Source organism: Carlito syrichta, unplaced genomic scaffold, assembly GCF_000164805.1.
Source record: "Carlito syrichta isolate Samal-C Ts95f unplaced genomic scaffold, Tarsius_syrichta-2.0.1 Scaffold305689, whole genome shotgun sequence".
Taxonomy (NCBI): Eukaryota; Metazoa; Chordata; class Mammalia; order Primates; family Tarsiidae; genus Carlito; species Carlito syrichta.
Window position 1 is genome coordinate 492,941 of NW_007249785.1, and position 10,435 is coordinate 503,375.

General features: G+C 46.9%; 1 long non-coding RNA gene across 1 annotated transcript in view; it reads left to right on the forward strand.

Moving 5' to 3' along the window:
• Nucleotides 1-688: 688 nt before the first annotated feature.
• LOC103264667 overlaps nt 689-10,435 on the forward strand; it is a 62,193-nt gene continuing 52,446 nt past the window's right edge. The window contains exon 1 of the long non-coding RNA XR_504585.2: nt 689-1,237. This is a non-coding gene — a long non-coding RNA (uncharacterized LOC103264667). The remainder of the gene's footprint in view (nt 1,238-10,435) is intronic.

Below are 10,435 nucleotides of genomic sequence, written 5' to 3' on the forward strand. Positions count from 1 at the left end.
CCCATTTACATAATGCTTTGTTTGCAGTTTGCAAGTTTCTTTCGGCGAAAGCCCCAGAAACCCCACCTCCCCCTAGTCAGACAGTCGAAACAATAGCGTGCTTTTGTGGAGGCCTCGGCACTCGGGGGGCGCGGGCCGGGGCTTTGGGGAGCCCTGCGGCTTTTCGCGCGCAGCCTGCGCTCTCGCTGCCGCCCTTCGGGCCCCTCCGGGCAGTCGCCGGGCCCCGCGCTCTCCGGGGGCGGCCCCGACAGCGCCCGCCATCTTGGAGGCCTTTCTTGCCGCGGTCCTCCTGCCGAGGACACGTCGCTCGAGACGCCGGCCCACGAGTGGTGGTTTCTGCCCCGTCCCTTGCCCCTTGCGCGAAGCCCGACCCGAAAAGGCCGAGCGCGCGGGGCGCTTCAGGTTCCCTCGGGGAAAGCGGCTAACGTGGCGCTCCTCCGCGGGGGCGGCCGCCATGTTTTCTGCACACAAAATGGCGACACGTGGCCTGCGTCCGTCGCCAACGAGAAATCGGGGTCGGCCCGACAGCTCTAGCGTGCGCTCCCCTTCCTCCCCTGGGCCTTCCCCGCGCCGCGAGTCTTATGACCAGCCCGGGACGAGGCCCCGCAGGCTGGTCTCCAGCTCGGGAGGGGGCGGGGGCGGGGGCACGAATGTTAACGTGTTTCCCTCCCTTTGATTCGAGATGGGGACGCGAGTAACTAAGACGTTGGCACCGATATCGATATCCTCGCTCTTCAAGTTTAATAATGGACGGGGGGTCAGTACCAAGGGATAAACAGTTCGAACCCCACAGTACCGAAGCATGTCGAAGCCTGTGCTGTCAGGAGTGAAGCGGGAGATGACTGCTCTCCTGGACTTCCTGGCACGGGTGGTTGTGCTGGAGAGACCGAGACAGGGTTTCGTGAAGCTTCTCTAAGAGCAAAGCCACCTCCACGAAGAGAGTAGGATGCCTACGATTCTCTCGCAGGCCAGCTGGCCGGTGACTCTGTTTACCACAATGAGTGTTCACTTTTAGTCGCGAAGGGACAGGCGCCTGCTGTGCATTTGCCAGTGCAGATCCTGCGCCGGGCGTTTTGCTGCATCCTGTGCTTTTTACTGTGATCCTCTGAGACAGGTGGTGATGTCTCTCTCTCTCCTCTCTCCCCAACCCAGGAGGACACTTAAACCTGTAGAGATGACGTGACTGATCAAGGTCACACAGTGTCGGACATGGAATCCAGACCTGATTTCCTTACTGGTGAGCATGTTTTTCAGATTTTGGGGGGTTCATCAGCGCTTTAGACTTTAAATGCTATTTGAAACGTGTAGGTGAGCTTGCCGTTTCAAGGAACCCCCCCCCCCGGGCAGCCTCGTGTTGTGTAGTCAGCCCGTAGTCAGCCCCTAATTTTGTGTCTGCTTGGGCCAGGCTCCCAGCTTTTCCTAAGGTGAGTGGCACCCGGAACTGGCTAAGTGCTGTTGTCTGGGGTGTCTGGGTGGGGAGCAGGAGGGAGGTGGTCCGCCCAGCCCACAGGATCAGGTACCTGCCCGTCTGGCCTCGTCTGTGGCACATGTGAAGCTTCCTGGCCTCGGGAGAGCAAGCAACTCTCTGACTCACTTGCTTTCCACATCTACCCGTGGGCTTGACCCTTGCTTTCCCCACCCCAGTCCCCCCACCAGGTAAACATACGTTGTTCTACTCTAGCGCCGTGCGTTCATTTCTCTGCAGAGATTGACACAGCATGGCGGAGTAGTCCATAAATCAGTCTGTGGACTCTTCAGTTCAGTGCAACTAGTGGGCCGAGCAACAAACGTGCCTAAACCGGGCTCTGAGACAGACAGAAGGGTTTGCTTTTAACTTACGTTAATATTAGATATCAGATTTTCCGAAGTACCTTTGCATTATTTTGTATAACCTTGGCACTGGCCTTCCTACACGCCTGAGCCCTAATTTACCTTACACACAACTTGAGCAGGTAGGCTAACAGCAACAATGGCGGTAATAGCACTAAGTGCTTATTGTGTACTAGGAATTGTTCTAAACCTTATTCTGTGCAGTTAATTCCGTGACTCTCACATTTTAAAAAGCAAACCACTGTAAAAATTAACTTTTACGATATGACTAAGACATATGCACATACATATATAGGAGAAAGAAAGTTTCTGCAAAACAGTATTTATCATTACATCCAATGTTCTCAGGTAATTTTCTTCTTTACATGTTAAAAAAGGGCACATGGGCGGTGGCTCATGCTTATAATCCCAGCACTTTGGGAGGCCAAGGTGAGAGGATTGCCTAAATTCACAGGTTCGAGACCAGCCTGGGCAATTTGGAGAGACCTCATCTCTACAATAAAAAAAAAAAAAAAAAGCGGTGGCCAAGAGCTTGCCACTGCATTCCAGTCTGGGCGACAAGAGTGAGACTCCAACTCAAAAAAAAAAAAAAAAAAATTAACTGGGCATGGTAGTGTATGCCTGTTAGTTCCAGCTACTTGGATGGCTGAGGCGTAAGGATTGCCTGAGCCCAGCAGGTCCAGGTTGTAGTGACTGTGAGCATGCCACTGCACTCCAACCTGGGGGGCATAATGAGACTCTAACTCAAAAAAAAAGAAAAAAGGGCACATTGTGATTGAAGTGATTAAAAAACCTATTAGTAAGTTGTGACCATTTACACACTTAATCCTCAACAAAATCTTCTGAAATAAGTGATGGTGTTATTTCAGTTTTTTGTTGTTTTTTTTTTTTTTGAGTTAGAGTCTCACTCTATCACCCAGACTGGAGTGCAGTGGCTGTTCCTGGCCACTGCAGCCTCGACCTGCTGGGCTCCAGCCATCCTTCCGCCTCAGCGTTCCAAGTAGCTGGAACTACAGGCGTGCGCTACCATGCCCAGCTAATGATTTTGATTTTATTGTAGAGATGAGGTCTCTCCAAGTTGCCCAAGCGGGTCTCAAACCCGCGGACTCAGACAATCCACTCACCTCAGCCTCCCAAAGCGCTGGGATTACAGGCTGAGCCACCAAGCCCGGCTCTCTTCAGTTTTACGGAGGTGCAGATTGGTGAAGAAATTTGTTCAAGGTCAGCTGTTTTTTTTTTTTTTTTTTTCAGTTGGAGTCTCACTCTGTCGCCCAGACCGGAGTGCAGTGGCCGCTCCCGGCCACCGCAGCCTCGACCTGCTGGGCTCCTGCGATCCTTCTGCCTCAGAGTAGCCGGAATTACAGGCGTGTGCTACCACGCCCGGCTGATTTTTTGATTTATTGTAGAGATGAGGTCTCGTGGCCCAGGCGGGTCTCGAACCCACGGGCTCAGGCCATCCACTCACCTCAGCCTCGCAAAGGCGCAGGACTACAGGCTGAGCCGACTCAAGGTCAACTGTTAAGTGGTGAAGCAAAGATTTGAGTCTAGGGACTAGCTACTTAACCACTAAGCTGTGTGTGGTCTCTGCAGAGGACTTTGTCTTGCCGGGAGACAGAGTAGATCAAGGAATTAGAAGCATTAGTGTTAGAAACCTAGGTGAAAACAAAAGACTAAATTGCATTTAATCAAGCAGTGTCCTGATTCAGAGCATTCTGGTTCTCTAAGTCTGTAACTTATTTCTCTTCCTAAAGGAAACTTTTATCAGTCAAGAATGTCTTCTGAAATAGTCTCATAATTTCCTCTTATCGAAGTGTCTCTAGGACTCAGTGCACTTCCTCAGTGAAGTCTTCCCTTTCCCAGCTCCTCCTGCTTTCAGCTTCCTTCCTTCCCCAGTCTCTCTTCCATATTTGGCTGTTGATTAAATTGTGACGTGTTGTATAGGCCACAGGTACCTTGGGTGATGCTGCGATCTGTCAGAGGTTGCTGGACTTTTGAATCTGAGGCTGTGGGTCCTAGCCTCAGTCAGCTCTGCCACTGACTAGCTCTGAGACTTCTACAACCCATTTCACCCATGTGGGTCTTAGTTTCTTCATCTGTAAAACTAGAGATTAAATGCTCTCTAAGGCATCTCCTTTGTTTTGAGTTGGGTTCTCTGTCACCCAGGCTGGAGGACAGTGGCATGATCACAGCTCCCCACAGCCTTGACTTACTGGGCTCAAGTGATCCTTCCACCTCAGCCTCCCAAGTAGCTGGGATTATGGGTGCACACCACCATGCCTGGTTTATTTTTTAAAGTTTCTTATAGAGAAGAGGTCTCAAACTCCTGGGCTTAAGCAGTCCTCCCATAAGGCTCCATCTGGTTCTGTCCAAGGAGTAATGATGTTTGATGACCTTGGTTATTTATCCTTGAGGGTGGGCGGGAGGATTATGTAAATATTTTCCTCACTTTTAGTAAATTTACTGCTCACTTCCTCAGACCTGCACTATCTTGTGGATACCTGAGTGAATTCCACACCCCCCATTTTATAGAAGAAGCTACTGAGGTGTGGAGCAACTGACTGAATAGTCAACCACCCCACCCCTGGAGCCTCACTCACGACTCTCCTCCCATTTGGTGACCAAAGGTTAGTTAAGGGGTTTAACAGGGCTAGAAGGTGAGTCAGGGTTAGACTTTGGAAATTGAATCACAGGATTTTATGCTCCATTCAGAGGAATGATTTTTGCTTCCTCTTACCTTAAGTTACTTTGTCATATAAAGCCTTACAAAGTGATACCAGATTACTTGTTTAATCATCACAGACAACTTTGCCAGGAAGGTATTACTATGCCTGTTTTGCAGAAGAGCCATCTTTGGATCAGAGGAGTGAAGTGACTTCCTCAAGGTTACAGAACTTGTTAGGACCTGAGCAGGGCCTCTTAACTCCTATTTGTGGATTATTCCTTTCCTTGGCTTCTGATGCTTGTGGCATGGATCTTGACATGTGGAATAACTTTACATTAAACTCAAAAAGCTTTCCGGTCTTTATTTTTCTGTCCCAGAACATCCAGTGCACTTATCTTAGGCTACTGACTCTTTTGGTTTAAGAAAATTCCTTCTTTCTTGTTGTTTACATTTATGGGTTTGGAAGGGGTGGGGATGATTCGGCAAGGCAAGGAGACTCCTAAGTTCCCTGGGGGCAGGGACCACATTTCTTTTCTCTAACCTACCTGGTTCAGCAAGTATACTACAGCTATTTAAATTTGCCCTGCCAACTTGCAGCATTTTTTTTCAAACATAGTTTCTTTTTCTCTCCCCCTTCAGGTTTATCTTTTTGTTTCTTTCTCTCTCTTTTTTTTCTATCTGCTTTCTCAAGTTGGGTCTGTTTTTCTTTAATTTAAAATGATGGTAGCTAGGTATGGTGGCTTATGCCTGTAATCCTAGCACTTTGGGGGTCTAAGGCTGGATGATTATTTAAGCCCAGGAGTTCAGGATCAGCCTAGGCAACATAGTGAGCCAAAGAATACAAAAATTAACTGGATGTGGTGGTGTGCACCTGTAGACCCAGCTACTCAGAAGGCTGAGGCGGTAAGATTGCCTGAGCCCAGAACATCAAGGCTGCTGATCCTGCCACTGTACTCCAGCCTAGGTGACGGAGACTCTGATTCAGAAAATAAATACATAAAATAATAGTAAATTGGGAAGACTTTTTCCTTATTATTTTCTGTGTTACAACTAGCCAGGTGTAGTGAGTGGCTCATGCCTGTAATCCCAGCACTTTGGGAGGCGGGAGCAAGGGGAGTGAGTGCCTGAGCCTAGGGGTTCAAGACCAACCTGGGTTACATGATGAGACCTTGTCTCTACGATAAATAAAAAAATTAGCCAGGTGTGGTGGCATATGCCTGTGGTTACAGCTACTTGGAAGACTGAAGTGGAAGGATTGCCTGAACCTAGCAGGTTGAGGCCACACTGGTCATGAGCGTGTCACTGCACTCCAGCCTGGGTGACAGAGTGAGACTCCAACTCAAAAAAAAAAAGTTATTACCACTGAGAAATAGCTTTTTTTTTTTTTTAAATTCGGAAAGGAGAGCTTTATTTCTCACAAAGTTATACAGCCTGCACAGTGGCTATTCTGACAGGCTGGGAAGTATAGTCTCTGGCTGGAAGCCAAAAACAGGTGCTTCCAAACAACATATCTTACCTACTTTGTAGATAGTAACAATTTTATCTCATGTGCTGGTGACTCTGCATTGCTGTTAGGAAATAACTTCTTGGTGGCCAGGTGCGGTGGCTCAAGCCTGTAATCCCAGCACTTAGGGAGGCCGAGGTGAGAGGATTGCCTGAGCTAAGGGGTTCGAGATCAGCCTGGGCAACTTGGTGAGACCTTGTCTCTACAATTTAAAAAAATCCAGGTGTGGTAGTGCTTGCCTCTAGTTCCAGATACTTGGAAGGCTGTGGTGGAAGGATCGCCTGAGCCTAACAGGTTGAGGCTGTGGTGACCGTGAGCATGCCACTTAACTCCAGTCTGCACAACAGAGTGAGACTCCAACTCAAAACAAGACAAAACAAAAAAAACTTCTTGGTTCCCTGAGAAACAAGGAAATATGTTGATGTAATTTGCAGAATTGACCAGGAGATACACAACATCCTTGGCGTGAGATCTCCCAGTTGGGCAAAGCAGTGCCTGTGGATTCCCATGGTGCCTCTGCCTGAAATAAAGTCTCGGAAGGGAGTGCGGAGGAAAGCAAAAGGGAAAAAAAAAAAACAGAATGCAAATGCAAAGTACAGAAAGTAAAGAAGGAAAAAAAGGGAAGAGATTAGAGAACAGGGTAAAGGGAAGATGAAAATACATGATCAGTGGAAGGGAGTTGAAGAGAACGATTCTTGTGGTGTGAGGACCTGTCTTGCAGCAAGGAAGAGTGACTTCTGAGCTGATCTTGGGGTAGCATGCACTTCCCTTTTTTATCCTCTATTTTCGATATCAGGTAGGGGAGATTTCTTCGTTTATGCAGCCAGATGTAATCATATGCCAGTAATTTTAATATCAACCTCAGTGTAGGTGGTTTATCAAGGAAGATGTTACAAAAATCACCAAAGGTATTCCAGGTCAAATTTCATTTTATTCACTTTTTCATTCAACAGATAATTAGATATGTTCCTGGTATTAAGGATGTAAAAATCAGTGAGATGTTGTCCTTGTCCTTAAGATGTCTATTGGTAAGCAGAGGGAGACAAACAAGTAATATAGCACACTGTGTTAAATATTAGGATATGGATTAGCAGCGGATGCTAGGAGAGCACAGAGGAAGGGCCCTGGATTCAGCCTTGGAGGAGATCCCAGAAGCCTGTCTTGATAAATTGACATCTAGGCTGAGTCCCAGATTAGCACATTGTAAGATGGAGGGCAGGGAAGGGTATTCCGGTCAGAGGGAGCAGAGGCCCAAAGGCAGAAAGAGCACAGTCCATTCAGAAGTTGTAGCCATTTCAGGAAGATATGAAGGATATTTGCATTATCTACTTTTTCGTGATTATTGTTTTACTGCTTCACTAGTGTAGGTTATTGAGACTTGATTATGCTTGCTGGAACACAGAAAATTAAAGACCTTATTTTAAAGTAGTAATTCTCTTTTAAGATGAAGCCATCAGGAATTGCACTTCTTTTCTAGAGATTCTAAGGAGAAAGTGTAAATTAAGCTCAACCTTTGAATAAGTAAATGATCAGTATCACCATGTTCAGTAAAAGAAAGTAGGTGCAGTGCAGTACGGAGCATATCCTTTTCTCATCCAACTTTTGAATCTGATTGTGTTCTTCGTTTTTTGAGGAGGAGTATATATGGAAATTTAGGGTCTTTGTTAAGCTGGTTAGGATGTTTGAGTTAGGGAGGAGGAAAGAAATTCAAGAATGATTGCTATTTTATGACAGAACAAAATAAATTTAAGGAACTCATGTCTGTGATCCCACCTACTGGGCGCAAGCAAGATGTGGGTCAGGGCCGGGCTCGGTGGCTCAGTTTGTAATCCCAGCATTTTGGGAGGCTGAGGTGAGTGGATTGCCTGAGCCTGCGGGTTCGTGACCCGCCCGGGCAACTTGGCGAGACCTCATCTCTACAATAAATCAAAAATTAGCCGGGCATGGTAGCGCGCACCTGTGGTTTCAGCTCCTTGAAAGGCTGAGGTGAAAGGATCGCTGGAGCCCAGCAGGTCGAGGCTGCCGTGGCTGGGAGCGGCCACTGCACTCCAGTCTATGCGACGGAGTGAGACTCCAACTCAAAAAAAAAAAAAGATGTGAGTCTGGGACTTTGTTTCAGAGAGACATTAACTTCAACCAGGCAAAGCATTAGTTCAACATTATTTACTGTGTAAAATCTGTTGTGCCTGTATTAAAAATGATTTTTTGTATTTTCGAGACACAGATATATCTGTATTAAGCAGATACCTTTATTGGACTATACTGAGATTTTTTACTTGGATTAAAGAAGAAAGTAATATGTGTGGAGTAGGAGAAAACAAGCTTAGAAAAATAGCATTTAGATTAAGAAGTAATTTCTCAGCCACCTATACCCTGACAATTCTCGAGTTTATGTTACAATCTTGAATGTCTTCTCCTGAACTTTAAGACTATGTCTATCTATCTACTGGTACCTCACTTGGGTGCCTAACAGCTTGTTTTTCTTTTTTTTAAGAGACTGAATCTTGCTCTGTTGTCCAGGCTGTAGTGCAGTGGCACCATCATAGCTTACTGCAACCTTGAACGCTTGACAAGGCTCAGGTGATGCTCCTGGCTCTTCCTTCCCAGTAGCTGGGATTACAGGCACACACCACCATGCTTCGCTAATTTTTTCTTTCGCCTAAATAGAGATAGTGTTTTGCTGTGTTGCCCAGGCTGGTTTCAAGTGATTCTCCCACATCAACCTCCCAAAGTGCTGGGATTATGGGTGTGAGACACTGTACCCAGCCTAATAGCTTCTTGAATTGATTGGAAAACCTAACTCCAGAACTTCTCATCTCAAACCTGTGTCTCTGGAAGTTCCTTTCTGTCTGAGTTTCAATTGCATTGAATATACAGAGGAGTTGCCTTGCTTCTGTTTTTATACTCTTCTCATCCAATATACTATTCATCAGGTCCTGTCAGCTTCACCTTACAGTATATCCAGTATTTGAACATTTTCCACCACTTGCCCTGCTGCTATTGGAATAACCTTCTAAATGGTTTTCCTCCTTTTGCTCTTGGTTTCTTCAGTCTAATTTTAAGTGACCAGAATAATCCTTTTTTTTTTTTTATTTTTGAGTTGGAGTCTCGCTGTTGCCCAGGCTGGAGTACAGCAGCATGCTCATGGCCACCCCAGCGTGGACCTGCTGGGCTCCGACGATCCTTCTGCCTCAGCCGTCCAAGTAGCTGGAACTACAGGCGCACGCTACCATGCCCAGCTAATTTTTATTTTATTGTAGAGACGAGGTCTCACCAAGTTGCCCAGGCTGGTGTCGAACCCGCGGGCTCAGGCAATCCACTCGCCTCGGTCTCCCAAAGTGCTGGGATTATAGGCTGAGCCACCAAACCCAGCCCAGAAATATAATTTTGATAACATGTTATTTCCATTAACCATAATTTAATCTTCCCTTCATTGTTCAAAAGGTAGATTATCGCCGGGCTCGGTCGGTGGCTCAGCCTGTAATCCTGTGCTTTGGGAGGCCAAGGTGAGTGGATTGCCTGAGCCCGCGGGTTCGAGACCCACCTGGGCAATTTGTTGAGATCTCATCTCTACAATAAATCAAAAAATTAGCCGGACGTGGTTGCACGCACCTGTAGTTCCAGCTACTTGGAAGGTTAAGGCGGAAGGATCGCCGGAGCCCAGCAGGTCAAGGCTGCGGTGGCCGGGAGCGGCCACTGCACTCCAGTCTGGGTGACAGAGTGAGACTCCAACTCAAAAAAAAAAAAGGTAGATTATCTCTAGCTTTTACAATATATTTAACACCACCTGGTAATTAATCTAAAAGGAATACTTAGAAATTAGTTCCCCAATATTTTTTTAAGAGACAGGGTCTCACTATGTTACTTAGGTTGGACTTGAACTCCTGGCCTCAAGCAACCCTCTTGCTTCAGCCCCCTAGGTAGAAGTCCCCAAATTTTGAGGTTGTAACCAAGAAGAAAAATCCTTTCATTTTTCACAATTTTCTCCACTTAAAAAAATTTTTTTTTGGTTGCCAGCATCTGAGTAATATTTATTTTTGCCCTTTTTTTTGCTACCACGTCTGGCTAGTTTTTTTTATTTATTGTAGAGATGAGGTCTCACCAAGTTGCCCAGGTGGGTCTCAAACCCACAGGCTCAGGCAATCCACTCACCTCGGCCTCCCAAAGCACTGGGATTACGGGCTGAGCCACCGAGTGTGGCCACATTTGCATCTTTTTTTTTCTTTTTTTTTGAGTTGGAGTCTCACTCTGTCGCCCAGACTGGAATGCAGTGGCCGCTCTCAGCCACCACAGCCTCTACCCGCTGGGCTCCGGCGATCCTTTCGCCTCAGCCTTCCAAGTAGCTGGAACTACAGGGGCACGCTACCACACCCGGCTAGTTTTTTTTGATTTATTGTAGAGATGAGGGCTCACCAAGTTGCCCAGGTGGGTCTCGAACC